The sequence below is a fragment of the Coenobita brevimanus genome, chromosome 49, assembly GCF_032717465.1.
Source record: "Coenobita brevimanus isolate Jiangsu-jjx chromosome 49, ASM3271746v2, whole genome shotgun sequence".
NCBI lineage: Eukaryota > Metazoa > Arthropoda > Malacostraca > Decapoda > Coenobitidae > Coenobita > Coenobita brevimanus.
In genome coordinates this window covers 6,497,486-6,517,127 of record NC_137002.1, presented here as the reverse complement: position 1 = coordinate 6,517,127, position 19,642 = coordinate 6,497,486, and the positions used below count along the sequence as shown (strand labels likewise).

At 39.8% G+C, this 19,642-nt stretch overlaps 1 protein-coding gene across 1 annotated transcript in view; it reads left to right on the top strand.

Moving 5' to 3' along the window:
- The window catches only part of LOC145399426 (lysosome membrane protein 2-like), a 59,881-nt gene that overhangs the window by 386 nt on the left and 39,853 nt on the right, over positions 1 to 19,642 (top strand). The gene's annotated exons all lie outside the window — the stretch shown is intronic.

The following is a 19,642-nucleotide window of genomic DNA, read 5'->3' as shown; positions in this document are numbered from 1 at the left end:
TTTAGCTAAGAGATTTCTAGTGTAACATTTTTCCCGTTATTGGCCTCTTCTTCTCATTTATTATCGTTTAGCCATTTCCCTTTCTGTGTGTGTGTGTGTGTGTGTGTGTGTGTGTGTGTGGAATTTCCCTATCCCCATTTCATAGCAGGATGTACAGTTGGGATGATTATACTTTTTAAATGTAATGAACTGCGAGTAGAGGCTTATATAGTAACTGATTGCTATTAAACTGTCAAATACAGTAAGCTACTTTTTAAAAATATTATTCTCTCTCTCCCTCTCTCTCTCTCTCTCTCTGTTTATATTTAACTAAAAGTATTTGTATCTGCCCAGTCATCCATCCGTTCATTTATCCGGCCGTCTATGTATCTGTATCTGTTTATTTATCAGTTTATATTTACTAACCTTGGAAGGAAGACGTGCTTAGGCAGAGAAAGAAGATATTATCCGTGTAATTCTTTATAAACCTTGACAGTGGGTGGTGGGTGTTGATTGGTAGTTGTGGTTGTGATTGTGGTGGTGGTGGTAGTGATGGTAGTTGTGGCTAATTGTGGTGGTGGTTGTGAAGGTAGTTGTGGCTAATTGTGGTGGTGGTTGTGATGATAGTTGTGGCTAATTGTGGTGGTGGTTGTGATGGTGGTTATGGCTAATTGTGGTGGTGGTTGTGATGGTAGTTGTGGCTAATTGTGGTGGTGATTGTGATGGTAGTTGTGGCTAATTGTGGTGGTGGTTGTGATGGTAGTTGTGGCTAATTGTGGTGGTGGTTGTGATGGTAGTTGTGGCTAATTGTGGTGGTGGTTGTGATAGTTGTGGCTAATTGTGGTGGTGGTTGTGATGATAGTTGTGGCTAATTGTGGTGGTGGTTGTGATGGTAGTTGTGGCTAATTGTGGTGGTGGTTATGATGGTAGTTGTGGCTAATTGTGGTGGTGGTTGTGATGGTATTTTGGCTAATTGTGGTGGTGGTTGTGATAGTAGTTATGGCTAAATGTGGCTGCGATTGTGGTAGTAGTAGTGGTTGTTGATCGGTAGGCAGTCTGGCCGAACAGCCCCGAGCCCTAAGGAAGGCCACGGCTGAGACCGGGCTTTCCCACTGAGGTCTCAAGGAGTGTGTGTTGTGTTGTTGGTGCAGGCGATGGTGTGCAATGTAGTCTTCCATAATGTGTTTAATAGTATGGGGTGCTGTGTTGCATCCTGGACGGGCATCAGGGCAATCATCCTGCCTCTTCTGATAACTCAAGAAGGCTGGATGGGGCTTGAGATCTTGATTGTGGTAATTGTGATTGATTGTGGTCATTTTTGTGATAATGGTTGGTTGTCTTGGTGGCGGTGGTTGTGATGATAGTTGTGGTTAATTATTGTGGTGGTTGTGATGATAGTTGTGGTTAATTATTGTGGTGGTTGTGATGGTAGTTGTGGTTAATTATTGTGGTGGTTGTGATGATAGTTGTGGTTAATTATTGTGGTGGTTGTGATGGTAGTTGTGGTTAATTATTGTGGTGGTTGTGATGATAGTTGTGGTTAATTATTGTGGTGGTTGTGATGGTAGTTGTGGTTAATTATTGTGGTGGTTGTGATGATAGTTGTGGTTAATGATTGTGGTAGTTGTGGTTAATTATTGTGGTGGTTGTGATGATAGTTGTGGTTAATGATTGTGGTAGTTGTGGTTAATTATTGTGGTGGTTGTGATGATAGTTGTGGTTAATGATTGTGGTAGTTGTGGTTAATTATTGTGGTGGTTGTGATGATAGTTGTGGTTAATGATTGTGGTAGTTGTGGTTAATTATTGTGGTGGTTGTGATGATAGTTGTTAATTATTGTGGTGGTTGTGATGGTAGTTGTGGTTAATTATTGTGGTGGTTGTGATGATAGTTGTGGTTAATGATTGTGGTAGTTGTGGTTAATGATTGTGGTGGTTGTGATGGTAGTTGTGGTTAATGATTGTGGTGGTTGTGATGGTAGTTGTGGTTAATGATTGTGGTGGTTGTAATGGTACTTGTGGTTAATGATTGTGGTGATTGTGATGATACTTCTGGTTAATGATTGTGGTGGTTGTGATGGTAGTTGTGGTTAATGATTGTGGTGGTTGTGATGATAGTTGAGGTTAAGGATGGTGGTGGTCGTGATGGTAGCTGGGGTTAATTATTGTGGTGGCTGTGATGATTGTGGTGGTTGTGATGATAGTTGTGGTTAATGATTTTGGTAGTTGTGGTTGTGATGGTTGTGGTTGAGAATTTTTGTTGTGGTTATTGTGATGATGGTTTCTTATGCAGTGGTACTTGATTGTGGTAGTTGTGGTTGTGGTGGTGGTAGTTTTGGTAGGTTATAGTGGTAGTTGTAGTTTGGATAGGTTATGATTGTAGAGGGGTTAGATAGAGCCTTCGTTAACTCCTTCATTACCACTAGATATTAGGCTACAGAAGTGGAATAGTCTGATGATGAGAGAGAGAGAGAGAGAGAGAGAGAATCAGGAATAAAAAAGCTAGAATAAGGATTGATATGTGTGTGTGTGTGTGTGTGTGTGTGTGTGTGTGTGAGAGAGAGAGAGAGAGAGAGAGAGAGAGTCATAGGAATAAAAAAGTTAAAATAAGGATTGATTTGTGTATGTGTGTGTGTGTGTGTGTGTGAGAGAGAGAGAGAGAGAGAGAGCCATGGGAATAAAAAAGCTAAAACAGGGATTGATTTCTGTCTGTGTGTGTGTGTGAGAGAGAGAGGGAGAGAGAGAGAGAGAGAGAGTGTGTCATAGGAATAAAAAAGCTAAAACAAGGGATTGATTTCTGAGTGTGTGTGTGAGAGAGAGAGAGAATCATAGTATCAAAAAGCTAAAACAGGGATTGATTTCTGAGTGTGTGTGTGTGTGTGTGTGTGTGTGTGTGTGTGAGAGAGAGAGAGAGAGAATCATAGTATCAAAAAGCTAAAACAGGGATTGATTTCTGAGTGTGTGTGTGTGTGAGAGAGAGAGAGAGAGAGAGAATCATAGTATCAAAAAGCTAAAACTAGGGATTGGGATTGTGTGTATGTGTGTGTGTGAGAGAGAGGGAGGGAGGGAGAAGGAATCATGGTATTAAATTAAAAATGGGGATTGGTGAGTGTTGTGATGTTGCTAAGTACCGTGCGTGTCCTTGCTGACACAATGGATTCACCTACCAGTGTAGTACAGGAGAGAGAGGGGGGGGGGTAGGCCGGATGTATGATGTGCAACTTTTTGATATAAGGTAATTGAAGAGACAGGGGGAGGGAAGCGTATGTTATTATGTATGTTTGGTGTTTTTATACGGTGATGAAAGAGATACGGATGTGTATGTTAGGCCTAAATGCTAGTTGAAATTGTGTGTGTGTGTGTGTGTGTGTGTGTGAATTTGTTATGAAAGGGGGTTACAAGGACAAGTAGCTGGTGTACCCCAAGGTCTTACTACTCATTTCCAGTAGGAATGAAGTCAGAGGGTACACATTGTTGCTGTGAGAGAGAGATTGGTAGTGGTTATGTTTGATACCGAGTATGTTATTGACTCGAGACTTTTTACTCTTAGCCAAAAATTGACTTCTTTCCACCTTGAATACTGAGTTGTAACAATAGAGTTACAATAGATATGGTACTAGTCACGAAGAAGTGCTGTGGGAATGATGTAGAGCAACAACATTGTCTTTACTACGGGAAATTAACTGCAAAAGGACGATAATCTGCGCCTACTTAACAAACAATAGTCTTATGAGGACACTCGAAAACACATCATCAGATTAAAGGAGCGAAGAATGATGATGACGATACTGCGGAGCACGGACAAAGGGTGTACCCAGCCATGCGACTAATACAAAGTGTGTGTGTGTGTGTGTGTGTGTGTGTGAAACGGATGTGACCTCTGTATGGCTTGTTTTGTGCGAGTTCATTTCTATATTTATCTCCGTATTGAGAGGAGCGGTACTAGATAAAGAAAAAAATATGGTACGGAATGTGATCGAGGGAGCGTCTTTGTGTGTGTGTGTGTGTGTGTGTTAGAGACAAAGATGCCGATAGAGAGGTCAGAATGCTAAGAACAGTGAAAGTAAGGGAAAAACATGATAAAAATAAATATAACCTACAATGAAGTTGAAGAAGGAAACACCGATACAATAAAAGCTTACCAACAGAAAATCTATACCTGTACTGCATAGGAAATATCAGTTTACCGTCTCAATCTATGTATATCTGTCTGTCCATCCACGGTATGTGTATGTATTTGTCCATCTGTGTATGTATATCTTTGTATCTGTACCGTATCTGTCCATTTATGTATAGCTGTCTTTGTATGTATCTACGAGTATGTATATGTGGAGTAGACTGTAGCACCAGTCGAACAGGGCAGTACTCCCGAGGTTGATGGCAAGCTGGTGATAGGGAGAGCTGGAGCTCCCGTTTCACCAGCCCTCAGGACTTGATCCTGACCATCTCCCTTTTCTGAACATTTTCAGTGCATTCATTTACACAGAGAGTAGGCCAGCATGCTCTCATAATACCTCTACCTTCAACTGTCTACACCACACTACATGCGCATAACATATCACACCTTCTATTCACATCTTTAGTAATGGCCGCTGCACTCTTACTATCAAATGAGGTGGTACCTCGGATTGCCACCACCGGCAGGGTAGGGCTGGAGGCACAGGGTCCTCCCGGTCGCCATCAAGCGACTGTGCCGGCAGCGACTGTTGCTATTTCCGGGAATGCTCGTCGGCGAAGAGGTGACGGTGCGGTCTTATTCTTTACCAACATCCGCGGCCTTACCACAAATTTAAACTCAGTTCATTTTTTCCTTCAGTCCATATCCCCTTTGGCCCTTTTCCTCACAGAACCACAAATCTCACCCTCCACTGATATATCTCCATTTTGTTTTCCCGGTTACCATCTCCTTACAAACTTTCGAAACAAGGGCGTCACCTGTTGTTATATCAAATCCCAATATGCAGTTGACACTATTTTAAACTTCACTTCATCCAGTTTTGATTACTCGTTATATAAATTAAATTACCAAAACATTACCAAATATATCTGTGTAGTTTATCGTTCCCCCAATGCTTCTTCGGAACCCAGTGTATTTGATTCCATATCCACTCAGTTGAGTAACCTTGACCTTGCCCTTGGCAACGAAATTACCATTTTGGGTGATTTTAACATACACAATGTTGAATGGTTATTGCATTCTGCCCAGACTGACGACGATGGTCTGGAATGTGAGCTGTTTGCGGAATCGTTTAATCTCACCCAGTTGGTAAAGCAACCAACCAGAATACCTGATAATCCTGACCATAATGCCCATCTCTTGGATTTATTCTTGACAAATAATCCAGATCAGTACAGGATAGAGGTACTGTCACCACTTGGGTCTTCTGACCACAATCTCATCAAAGCCTCATTAGTTAACCCTCCTGCACCTCCCCATTCTGAATCTGTCAGGGTGACCCGATGGCACTTTGACAGGGCAGACTGGGATGGATTTAGAAATTATCTTGCTGATGTTCCATGGCAGTCTTTCTTCTCTAGTGATCCCAATTCTACCCAGTCCCACATTTGCGACTTAATACTAGCTGGTATGGATTTATTCATACCAAGTCAACAGTTCACCAAAAGATCAAACTCTCCAAAATGGTTTGATGGCAATTGTGCCAGAGCAACAGCCCAAAAGTCATTAGCATATAACTCTTACTTAAAATAAAAAACATCTGAATCACTCTCCCAGTTTAAAATTGCTAGAAATCATGCAAAAGCTGTATTAAATCTATCTAAATCAAACTTTCTTCAAAAGCAAGCATCAAAACTACTTAACAACCCTAATGACAATAGAATATTCTGGTCAACTCTTAATTCTTTCAATAATAACTTTAACAAGTCATCTTCCATTCCCCCACTAAAATCTTCAGATGGCATCATTACAAATGACCCACGTGGGAAAGCAGATATCTTTGCTAGTACCTTTGCAAGAAACTCTACCATAGATGATACCAGCCAGAATGTCTCAGTACTGGAACTTGATTCTCCCGAAATTGCCCCACTTAAAATACAGACAAGATACGTAAAATCCATCCTAGACAATTTACCTACCAACAAAGCTCCAGGCCCAGATGGAATTCCGCCAATTGTTTTGAAAAAGTGTTCCCCTGAACTTGCCTCTGTCCTAGCTAAATTATTCAGACTATGCATACGTACTTCTTTATTCCCAAATTCATGGAAAGAAGCCAATATCCACCCAGTTCCGAAGAAAGGAAGTTCGTCTGACCCCTCCAATTACAGACCAATAGCTGTCACATCTTCTCTTGGTAAGGTATTTGAAACTTTAATTAATAAGCATATTGTTAAACATCTTGAATCCAACAACTTAATTAGTGATAGACAATACGGTTTTCGCCACGAAAGATCCACCATTGACATACTCAGTCTCTTAACTCATACCATCCATCAATCAATTGATCTTTTTGGAGAAACTCATGCAGTAGCTCTTGATATCTCTGAAGCTTTCGACAGAGTATGGCACCGTTCCCTGCTGTCCAAACTCCCTTGCTATGGACTAACGTCTTTTGTTCCTTTGATTTCTTCTTATCTTAGTGACAGGAAAATAAGAGTAAAAGTAGATGATGTATATTCGAATTTCCACTCAATTAACGCCGGCGTGCCGCAGGGATCAGTTCTGGCGCCAACCCTATTTCTGGTTCATATTAATGATCTCTTATCTGTCACTCACGATCCCATTCACTCATATGCAGATGACTCAACACTACATAGTTCATTCACACTCAGACATCCATTTACAAAGTCTAATATCTCTACCTCTCAACTCAGTACAGCCATCTCCATAAATAAAGATCTATCTACCATCAGTGAATGGGGACAAAACAACCTTGTCTCTTTTAATGCTAGTAAAACTAAATATATACAGTTTACTAATAGACAGATATTGCCAGATTCGTACATTACCTTCAATGCTACTAATATTCCCATCTCCAAAAGTATTGAAATTCTTGGTGTCTCACTTAACAGTGCCCTCAGCTGGACCTCTCATGTCAGATCACTTGCTAAAACCGCCTCAAAGAAACTTGGATTATTGTACAGAGTCCGTAACTTCTTCGCCGATGAGCAGTTAGCTATAATTTACAAGAGTCATGTGCGCTCTCAGCTTGAATATTGCTCACCCTTGTGGAATGGTTGTGGAGAGGTTGCATTAAGACAACTAGACAAAATTCAGAATAAAGCCGTTAGAATCATTAACAACCCTGCCATTACATATAAACTACCTCCCCTGCAAGTAAGAAGGAATGTTGCCTCCCTTGCATTATTTTACAGATATTTTTTTGGCAAATGCTCAGACGAAGTTGCGTCCATGGTGCCACCTCTCCATGCCTTCCCTCGTGCTACACGGGCATCTGGTAGCGCTCATGACTGGAATGTCACTCAACCATATTGCAGAACTTCTGCCTATCAGAATTCTTTCATTCCCCGAACTGCATCTCTCTGGAACTCGCTTCCCCATAGTTGTTTTCCTCCAAATTTCAACCCACAACTGTTCAAGTCTAACTGTTACAGATATTTTATGAACAGAGGGCACCAGTAATCTGGTGTATGGATTATTTTTTTTTTTACCCATTTGTTTTTCCTTCCTCCGTTCTGTTATTTATATAAAAAAAAATATCTATTCCTATTTGTATGTCCAGCTATGCATATCAGTCTTCCTCTCTGTATCTATCTGTGTATATCTATCATCCTATCTATCTGTCCATCTGTGTATATCCATCTGTCTATCTGTCCATCTGTTTTCCTGTCATTGAAATATGTATAGTAAAATTCGAAAAAAATGCAAAATTCTTATTATTTAAAGTTATATGGGAGTTTTTAGATGCAGGAAAATTTGTGGTGTAGTGCAATAAATAATGAAAATAATAGAGACTGTGGCGAGAATAAAGAAAGCAGAATATTTAAAGCTGAAAGTTGAAAGGAATTTTGGATAAAAAAATATAGAAACACAAAAGAGTAAATGTTAAGGAATAAAAAAAAGCAAATGAAAGTAAGAACTGGAAGAGAAAAGGTGAGAAAAAAAAAAGTTAGTCAAGAGGTGGCATTTCCCTTCTCATGGTGGGGTCAACTCTTATTCTAAGCCAGGAAACGTTTGATGGGTTTATTTCCACGTAATTAATCTAGTAAACGTTTAGCGATTTTATTCCCCCTTACTCTAAGCCAGGAAACGTTTGACAAGATTATTCCCTCCTAATGTAATCCAGGAAACGTTTGAAGAGTTTATTCCATCTTATTGTAATCCGGGAAACGTTTGACTAGTTTATTCCCTCTTATTCTAATCCAGGAAACGTTTGACGAGTTTATTCATCTGAGAGTGATAGGAGTTTGAAAATTAATGAATTATTCCGATAACTGGATATAAAGCTGCGGTATATATGCATTGTTAAAAGTTAAATATATATATATATAACATTAGTGAAATAAATAACGAGAAGAAAAAGGAATGAAAACTGGATAGAAAAAAAAAAAAAAAGCTTCAAATAAAGTTGCAAAAAAAGGATGACTACCCATAATCTCTCTCTCTCTCTCTCTCTCTCTCTCTCTCTCTCTCTCTCTCTCTCTGTCAGTGGGCTAGATACGTGATTAGAGGGTTAAATAAGACCATCCATATTGACAGTCATGACACTTTTAGTCTGTCTAATTATCTCTCTCACTTTAACTTGGCCCAAATTTTCGCCTTTTTGCAGCTTATTTCACGTAGCTCAGTGGCAGAGACAATACTACGGCACTACATACTTTTCATGGCACTTCTTCGTGATTAGTACCTTACTCTGGTGTTAAACTGAAGATTCAAGATTGAAAGATGGTAGTTTTAGACCAAGTTAGGGTTAAAATAGTTTAGTACACACACACACACACACACACACACACACACACACACACACACACAAGATGCCTTTACCTCCATTCACTTTTCTTACGCTCTCTCCTTCGCTGCGGGCTGGTGACGTCACAGGAAATCCGGATGCAGTCGGATTCATTGTTATTCCTCATGAGAACGACAGGGTGGAGAATTCCTTGAGGAGCCTAGAATACGAGACGAAGGCTATGTTTAGAAGACAGATGTTCGTCAGGATGTGTTGTGTTTCCATTAATATTGATGATGTGTTTAAAATTTGTTATACCGGTACTTCTTACAAGATTTAGGCTGTTTTAGATGCTAAATGTTTATCAAGTTGTGTTATGCTTCGTGCAAGATTAAGGCTATATTTAAAAGACAGTGTTTATCAGTATGTGTCACCTGTATGCTTCCAACAAGATTAAGACTGTTTGGAAGACAATGTTTATCAGTACCGTATGTGTTATGCTTCCCACAAGATTAAGGCTATGTTCTAAGTGATTGTTTCTCAGGATGTGTTAAATATCCTACGAGATTCAAGCTATGTTTCGAGGACACAATGCTGCTCCAGATGTAGTGTCAAGCTCCTTAATGTTCACGAAGCAGAAGTGCCCAAGAGACTTTACTTATATGACTACTCCTAAGATACATGGTTACACTTATGCTCACAAGACGAATGTAAAGAAGCAATAGCCTTTCCTTACAAGACAGATAAACAACCTATAACCTATGCTCACTAATATAATACTCACAAGGCAAACACTTAAAGTATAGGCAACGTAATCACAAAAACTAATACTCACAGGTAATGCTCACAAGATATGCTCTCAAGGGTAGAACTCGGATGTTATATGCTTTGTGTGTGTGTGTGTGTGTGTGTGTGTGTGTGTGTGTCCGACTCTGGGCATAGGCTTCACAGCCTGCTATCAAGGCCCAGCAGTCCTCCTACATACCATACACCTCTACATGTCACCACTTACAGTAGGTTATGCTCTGTTCCTTTTAATTATGACCTTTTTACTCTTAAGTTGGCCCAGAATTTCATCCTTTTGCAGCTTATTACACGTAGCTCAGTGGCAGAAAGAGGCAATGCTACGGCTCTACATCCTTCCATCGCATGTCTTCGTGGAGTAGCGCAGTCATGTTAGAGAGAGAGAGAGAGAGAGAGAGAGAGAGAATTACACAATATAACCCAGTCATGTGTTAACCCCCCCAAAAAAAAAAAAACAAGAAGAAAAAAAGATAATGCAGTACTTGTATATTCTAGTCATGATGTTAGCCAAAAAAAAAAGGAAAAAATCTATACCGGTAACCTACTCATGGTGTGTTAGCCGAGAGAGAGAGAGAGTGAGAGAGAGAGATTCTTTTAGACTGCGCTTTCACTGACTTACCTAGAACCGCAGTTGATAAGGAGAGAGAGTGGACGTGGCGGGAAAATAAATTGCTTGCCCTAGCCTTGTCTTATTCTTATTTATTCACTTATTATTTTCTTTATTTTATTGCCTTGACCTCTGTCTAATGTCTTTCTCTATTCCCCTAACCTTGACCTATTTGTTGTACTCATTTATTTAATTTTATTATCTGTGCCTATCTCTAATGTCTTTCTCCATTCACTCGCTTTTAGTTGTGTTCTTTTCCTTTACACTCTCTCTCTCTCTCTCTCTCTTTTCCTTTCATTTTTTTTATTACATCTCTGCAACCAGCTGACTGCATCCTGTTTGTATTTCTCATTCTCTCCTTTTTTCACCTTTATTACAGGTTGAGAAAAATACCATATCTCGAAATGACTTGCACTGTCCTTGCCGTACTTTATTTATTTATTTATTTATTTTTTTTTTTGTCTGTCTTTAACTGGGTCGCCCTGTTCGTAATCTCATTTGTGTTGAGTCTTGTATTTTGCACTCGTCTGATTCTTCTTCCTTTATCTGTCTTTCTTTCCTTCGTGATTCCTTTCCATTGTTATATCTTGCACTCAGTTTATATACACGTATTTCCCCTTTCTTTCCTTTCATTCCTTTGTTTGCTACGTATTTTGTTCTTTTCTGTAAACAAAGGAGAAGGTAAATCTCTCTCTCTCTCTCTCTCTCTCTCTCTCTCTCTCTGTAGGCAGCCAAATATCTACCTTGTTATTCTATGCATTCTCGCCCCCCCCTCCTCTCTCTCTCTCTCTCTCTCTCTCTCTCTCTCTCTCTCTCTCTATATATATATATATATATATATATATATATATATATATATATATCTCGTCGACTACATATGTATGGCTTCTATTTGTGTGGGTGGGTCTTGTGCTTTGCAGTGTGCTTCCGTTCGTGTTTGGGTTAATGCGTTCTTCCGTGTGTGTGTGTGTGTGTTTTGTGCCATTTGCGTGGGGCATTCATGGTGTGTGCGTGTGTGTGTGTGTGTGTGTGTGTGTGTTTTGTGCCATTTGCGTGGGGCATTCATGGTGTGTGTGTGTGTGTGTGTGTGTGTGTGTGTGTGTCTCCTGGAGAAATTGTACACAAGTGTTCAGGGATGCACTGAGGCTATGTGTTAATGTGTGTGTGTGTCTGGAGAGTTATGTACCGTACTCATAACGGGAAGTAAATGTGTGTGTGTGTGTGTGTGTGTGTGTGTGTGTGTGTGTGTGTGTGTGTTTTGTGCGATTTGCGTGGGGCATTCATTGTGTGTGTGTGTGTGTGTGTGTGTGTGTGTGTGTGTGTGTGTGTGTGTGTTTTGTGCCATTTGCGTGGGGCATTCATGGTGTGTGTGTGTGTGTGTGTGTGTGTGTTTTGTGCCATTTGCGTGGGGCATTCATGGTGTGTGTGTGTGCGTGTGTGTGTGTGTGTGTGTGTGTGTGTGTGTGTGTGTGTGTGTGTGTGTTTTGTGCCATTTGCGTGGGGCATTCATGGTGTGTGTGTGTGTGTGTGTGTGTGTGTGTGTGTGTGTGTCTCCTGGAGAAATTGTACACAAGTGTTCAGGGATGCACTGAGGCTATGTGTTAATGTGTGTGTGTGTCTGGAGAGTTATGTACCGTACTCATAACGGGAAGTAAATGTGTGTGTGTGTGTGTGTGTGTGTGTGTGTGTGTACTCTACCGCTATGTACAGAAGGCTATTATGCACCCGTATGTTTTCATGTATGTGTATCTACGTACGCATGTATGTAATACGTGATCATCTGCTTGTAGCCTAAATCCACATTAAGATAGGTAGACAAAGATAGAAATAGATAGGTAGATAAAAATAAAAATAGATATGTAGATGGAGAGAGCATGACAGTGTCCCATATATCGCGTGACCCCCATTGTGTAGTCAGATTGGAGGGTTGATGTGACTAGCAACCAAGGAGACTCATTCCTGCCCCATTACCAAGCCTCATAGAATTTCCTACAACCATTACTCTATATATAGGTTGAGAATTTAGCCAGTTCCCTCAGATGAAAACCAAAATGACGTAGATTCTTTAGTTTTGTGATTATTATTTTTCCGTTTTTGTTTTATTTTGTGTGATGTATTTCTTTATGTAATTCTGTTTGGCTTTGTATTTTGAGTTTAGTATATATATTTTATTGATGTGCATTTTTTTTCAGTTCATAATCTTTGGTAAATATAGCTTTAATTTTTGTTTTTGTATTAAGAGTTTTGTATGTAGTTTGCTTGTGTATTATTATTGTTATTTTGATTGTTATTACTGTTATTATTATTATTATTATTAATTTTGTTATTTCGATTTTTCGTGTAATGCTGTCTAGTGAACCGCCTCATCCTGGGACAACTCGAGTATTATGTTCCCCCTAACGTAACAGGCACCTGAGAGGGAATTAATTGGTGTGTGTAAGACGTCACGTGGAGTCTCACGCACCAGGTTTCGAATCCAAAAGGCCATTGTGGATTTTTATAAGTTGCGTATTCACCAGCGGACAATTAACGATACTTTTTTTAGTTGAATTTCTTTTTTTTTTTCTCTCTCAGATTTTAGACTTTTGATGCCAACTACACATTTTTTATTTTTATTTTCACAGAAGATGAACAGAGGAAGAAAAAACTTATCAAAGAAAATTAAAAAATTAATCCGTGCACCAGATTACGTGTCCTCCATATGTGAGCAAAATATTGATCCATCTAGCTGTAAGTTGAAGTAGGAAATGTATTGTCACTCAAATTTTGGAAGGGCATTTCTAACTGGAATAGACTTTTGAAGCCGACTCTACGTAGCCTACCTGGACAAAAAGACGATCCATTTAGCTAGTAGTTGAATTTTTATGATTATTATTATTTTTTTTTACTTATAAATGAAGGAGTATTGTAGGCTGAGTGTAATAGCCTGGGGCCCTACGCTTGTTTTCTGTGTTTATCATTATGACCCATTCTCTGCTGAATAAAATCTTCTGGCGTTGGTTGGACAGGAATGTAGTACTAGAGCTGTTCCGACCACGAGAGGGCCAGGGTGTAAGCCTTATATGATGTACAGTTTACTCGTACTGTACACTGGCTATAAAACAGTGAGTCAGGGCAGGTAAAGTACTGTACGGAATCAGCTTGACAGTATTAAGAAAGAGGCTCCTCAGATTCACTCTCAGCTGAAGGAAATCGTCGAATGTTAGATGGAATAGGATGTTTGAGTACTTGGTGAATGTGGGAGGGTTAAGAGTCCATGGTACGTTAGGGGTCCATGTAAGCCTTGTGCCTAAGTGGTGGACGATGTAAACGGAAACGCTGGCCAGTTTTGCTCGTGTTATATGGCCCAGAAGACTCTGGAAAGGGTTGGAGGAGGGGAGAAGCTGAGGCAGTGATGATAATAATAATAATAGTAAATGAACCGTAATTACTATTATATACGGTATTGCTGTTGCTACTACTGCTACTATTACTACTACTTCCGTCATCATCATCTTCAACAGTATATTCCCACTGTTGCAAAACTACTTGGTACGATCCACACACACACACACACACACACACACACACACACACACGCACGCACGCACGAAGAATGCCTAATATATAAACAAGGAAGAAATGACGAAAAAAATGGCGGAGGAATCATAAAGCAGGAGGAAGCAGAGGAAGAACATGATAATATTTTGCAAGAGGGAAGATGATAGAGGAAGGAAAAAAAAAAGAAAAAGGTGAATGTTATTTTGTGTGTGTGTGTGTCTGTGTGCCTGGGGGGATTGTTCGTCTGGCGGGGGTGATTGTGGTAGTTGTGGTCGTAGGAATGGTGGTTGTTGTGGTTGGTGGGGAGATTGTGGTAGTGTTGGTTATGGTGGTGGTAGGAATGTTGGTAGGTGTGGTTGTGGTTGGTATGAATGCTGGTAGTTGTGTGTGTGCGTGTGCATTTCCCAGCCTGCCTGTGGAACCTGCCTTTCCAAATCAATTTCCTGCGTCTCAAGTCTCTCTCTCTCTCTCTCTCTCTCTCTCTCTCTCTCTCTCTCTCTCTCTCTCTCTCTCTCTCAGAAGGAAATCACACCACAATTCCACCCAGACTACGACACAAGCAGCACTTTACATTCGAGGTCCCTAATATCAGCTCCAGATAAAAGCAGATTGTTAAAAGACGCCGTGTAATGGTCTCATGTGTAACTGGGAGAAATGACATAATCGAAAAAACAAATCGAATTACTGATAAGCCGTATCTAATCTCAGTGGTGGTCAGAGTGGGAATTTTTAGATATGGTAATGCCGGAACCGTATCTCCCTTATCGTAAAACAAACAGGATTATTGATAACATGTATAGTCTTAAGGCAATGCTATCCTTATCATATTATGGGGGTGAAAAGGTGTTAAGGATTAAGTTATTGAAGGTCTTTGGTTGCGTTCAGAGAGATTGTTACTTCGTCCTTACTTGTTTTATTATTATTATTGTTATTATTATTATTATTATTATTATTATTATCTTTCTTCTTCCTCCTCCTCCTCTTCTTCTTCTTCTTCTCCTCCTCCTCCTCCTCCTCTTCTTCTTCTTCTTCTCCTCCTCCTCCTCCTCCTCTTCTTCTTCTTCTTCTCCTCCTCCTCCTCCTCCTCCTCCTCCCCCTCCTCCTCCTCCCCCTCCTCCTCCTCCTCCTCCTCCTCCTCCTCCTTCTTCTTCTTCTTCTTATTATTATTATTAGTATTAGTATTAGTATTAGTATTATTATTTTTATTTCTTTTTCTTTCTTCCTCCTCCTCTTCTTCTTTTTATTATTATTATTATTATTATTGTTGTTGTCAGCTAATCTTATCATCTGGCTATCCCTATCTTATAAAACCCAGTAAAGGCTTATTTCTGTTACCCATGTTTTTTTTTTAGGTTACTGAATATCTTAGTGCATTTTTCTCCTCGGATTAGGGAGCGGTGAGGCACAAATATATATTCCTTAACAGATTAATATTCTGGGTTATTCTTATATAATTTTAGGCCAAGGGATATTAAGTATAGTACCCAAACTAACATGGATTTGAGACTATGGTGTGTGTGTGTGTGTGTGAGAGAGAGAGGGGGGGGGGAGAGAGAGCAGTTATGGGATATATTAGAAACATGTGTTGAGTTTAGAGAGTGGATGGGATAAGAAAAATGTTCATGACAGATGTGGAGGAAGGAAGACTGTGGACATCGAGGTGGAAGAGTGTGCCTGGATGGTGTGGTCATGTGGAGAGAATGGATATCAATGTGGATTATTTTTATTTATTTATTTATTTTTTTTATTCAGGGTGTAAGGATGGTCCAGTTCCGTTGAGTGAAAGCAAAGGGAATGTACTGTGGGTGTTTTTTTTTTATTTTTTTTTTTTTTTAGGGGTGGAGTAAGAAATTTCCGAAACGATTGTGTGTGTGTGTGTGTGTGTGTGTGTGTGTGTGTGTGTTTAGTGGTTGGGTTTGGTAAGTGTCGAGTCACAGGAAATTGAGAGTGAGAGAGAGAGAGAGAGCGTGTGGAGTATATTGATTTTTTCGTCAGCCGTAATTCTTCGTGCAGTTTACAGTGACGCATTATTATTATTATTATTTTATTATTATTATTCACTCATCTTAAATGTCACGACCAACTGCCTAGCCCCGGGCTCCTACGCTCTTCATGGGGCAACGTAGGATTGGATGATGGATGGATTATTATTATTATTATTAGAAGACCCGTAGCGAATAGGTTACCAGATCATAATAATTAACAAGAGAGAGAGAGAGAGAGAGAGAGAGATCCCCAATACACGCAGATATACAAAATTCACCCAATATACGAACAGAGTATTACTATATCAAGGGCCAAAGCAAGCCAATAAAGATACACTCCTCTTTCCTGTCATTAAAGAGAGAGAGAGAGAGAGAGAGAGGGTCTAATACACGTCAAGCTATACAAACTTCACCCTGTACACGAAAATAGTTTTAATGTATCAGAGTCCACAACAGGCAAATAAAGATACACTCATACAATTCTTCCTGTCATTAAAGATATACAAGTGTGCAGTATCATATGTATGTCCTATTATTCCAAGTATTGAATTTAGTGTGGGATATAAATGATGTAGTTAGCCTTGGAGGTGATAGGGGTGCTGCTAAAGAGGGATGCCTTCACGTGTTGGAACTGATTTAACCAGGTGGCTCAACTGCTAAGCAAAAACATTATACTTGCCTCTCTCTCTCTCTCTCTCTCTCTCTCTCTCTCTCTCTCTCTCTCTCTCTCTCTCTCTCTCTCTCTCTCTCTCTCTCTCTCTCTCTCTCTCTCACGTAAGACTGAGAGAACTCCAGTATTGATTTTCAGTTAATGACATGATTTATCCAGCTGCGAGTAATATAAGTCTGCCACTATTAATACGATTTTTATTATTATTATTATTATTTGCAAGTAGTATTTTGTAACTCATGGTCAGGCTGATTCCTAGTTAACGTTAGACAATATATTCAGATCCTAGAAACCTGTCATTATAATTACGTTTTTTTCTCCAGGTAAATGAAGTATATATGATTTTAAGATATCTTGTAAGGTGTATATTGTAAGTCGTAAAAGAACCGATTTGCCCTTGGTGTTGGTGATAGGAAAGCGTGTCTCTGTATTCGTCTTTATTACATTAATACCATTTTTCTTATTGTCAGGTTAATTTGTAGTGTTTTATAGTATGTAGTGTGTATTTGGTAAGGTGAATATCGAAGTTCGTGGCAGGATGATTTATGAGAGTGAAAGGGAAGCTCGTCTTGTGTATCCATATTTCTTCCTTGCTTTTATGGCAATACTGTTTTTCTTCTTGTCAGGTTAATTCCAGATATTTCATGATGTGTAGTGTGTATTTTGTAAAGTGTATTTCCTAAGTCGTTGAAGGAGTGATTGCCGTGGAGTGAAAGCAAAGCATGTCTAGTGTATCCATATTTCATTCTTGCATTCATAGCCTCATTCCCTCAGTTTTTTTCTAGGTATTATTTGTGATAGTATGTGATGGGTATTTTGTAAGGGGTATTGCATTAGTCGTGGAAGAATTGATTTATGACTGAAAGGAAAGCATCTCTTGTGTATTCATATTTCTCCGTTACTTTCTTGACCTTATTTCTTTATTTTTTTTAGGTTAATTTGTGATATTTTAGTATGTAATGTGTATTTTGTAAGGGATATTTAATAAGTCGGGGAACGTTTGATTTATGAGTCAAAGGAAAGCATCTCGTGTAACCATATTTCTCTCTTAGATTTATGACCTCAGTACTATTTTTTTTTTCTTTATTTTCAGGTTAATTTGTGATATTTTAGTATGTAGTGTGTATTTTGAAAGGTGTATGTCGTAGTTCGTGGAAAGACTGATGTGTTTCTTGGGTATAATGCGTAGATAAAGGTATTCAGGCCTGTATTGATTTTGGGCCGGAGAGGGTTTGTTTTGGGAGAGTTCGTTGCAGGTTCATTTCGGTTGTAAGGCCAATTTAAGAGAGACAAAAGGAAATATTATTCGGCTTGTACCTTCAAAGTTAGGATTGGGTTAGATGTTGTCGGGTTTAGCAGTGAAATTGAGTTAAATGGAAAGGTAGTGATGACATAGACTTGATTGCCGAAAACGAATCAAGCCGAAACTAAACGAGGCCCCCCTTGGACTCTACAGAAAACGGGGATTCTGAGGGTCATGCAGTGGTACTAAAAATCATGGTGGTACAATATATCCAATTTAGCTTCATCTGATGGAACTGGCCCACGGGTGCAACTAGAGTATTAACTTGTGGTTGTATAAAATTAATGAGCCTTGGTGTAGAGGTGGGAATGAGTCTCCATGGTTACGAGTCAAAATCCGCCGTCCAGTCTGATTACACTTTTCTTTTTTTTTTTTTAACGTAGCCTATAATTACCATCTCTCCGTCTTGAATGCTGCGTTGGAACAAGAGGTTGACGCTAAATTATGGTGCTAGTCACGAAGAAGTGCAGTGGAAAGGACATGCAGCCGTAGTATTGTCTTTTTCTGCCATTTAATTACTTAAGATATATCGCAAAAGGACGAAAATCTGGGCCAGTCTAAGTTGAAAGGGGGATAGTTCATGATCCGAGCTGAAGGGGGTTTAAGAGATCTATCTGTCTATCTATCAGTTAGTCAGTCTATCTGTCTATCTGTCTATATAGCCAGACGCCTTAATCCCGTAAGGGGAAGCCACAGGCAAATCACCATCATCAGTAGCAACAGCATTATATCATCACCATTGTCATCATCATCATCATCAGTAGCACCAGCAGCATTATATCATCACCATTACCATCATCATCATCATCATCACCAACATAAACAAAATTGGTGTAGGTAGGTAGGTGCTGGTGTGTAGGTAGGCTGGTTGATAGGTAAGTAGGCGTTGGGATGTGGCAGTAAGTAGGAGAGTATATCAGTGTTGATTGATTGATAAGTAGATAGGTAGGCTATAAATACCGTAATCAATAGACAGGAGAGAGAGAGAGAGAGAGGGGGGGGGAAGGAGAGAGAGGGAGGAAGTGTATGAATATGAGAAGCGTGAAGAAGTCATAGAGAGAGGGGGGGGAGGGGTAGAAAGGGAGGAAGTGTATGAATATGAGAGAAGAGAGTGAATGAGAAAAGGAAGTCACAGAGAAGGGGGGCTGAAGAGGAGGAAGAGTATGAATATGGAAGAAGAGAGTGAAGGAGGAAAAGAAGTCAGGGAGAAAGAGAGAGGGGGGGGGGAAGGGATCGCATGTGTTAACTACCGGCATATAACAACGAGGGTGATAAAGAATACACTTATGAAGCAACGCCGTATGTTACCACCGTCTTTAATAATCACACACACACACACACACACACACACACACACACACACACACACACACACACACACACACACACACACACACACACACACACACACACACACACACACTACCGCAACACCCGCTTTACTGTAATGGGGTGTAAGCTCATAAATCAAGGCTGGCAAACATGACATTTCCAAACACTTACTTCACTGCGCAACAGAGAAACACACTGCAGGCTGTTTGTACATCTATCTGTCTTCCTGTATCCATCTATCTCTTTCTGTCTTCCTATAGCCATCTGTCTATCTGTCTGTATGTCTATCTATCTCTGTATCCTGTCTTTTTATGTTTGCCTTTCTGTTTGTCTTCGTCTGTCTGCTGTTTCTGTCTCTCTCTGTCAAGCTGTATTCGTTTTTATGTCTGCTTTTCTCTATCTGTGTAACTGTCTATGTATATGCCTCTGTCTATCCAGCAGTCTGTCTGTCTATCGATCTGTACTCATCTTTTTATATCTACCTGTCTCTTCCCATGTCTACGAGTATGCACCTTTATCGATTGCATCCTCGAGAGAGAGAGAGAGAGAGAGAGAG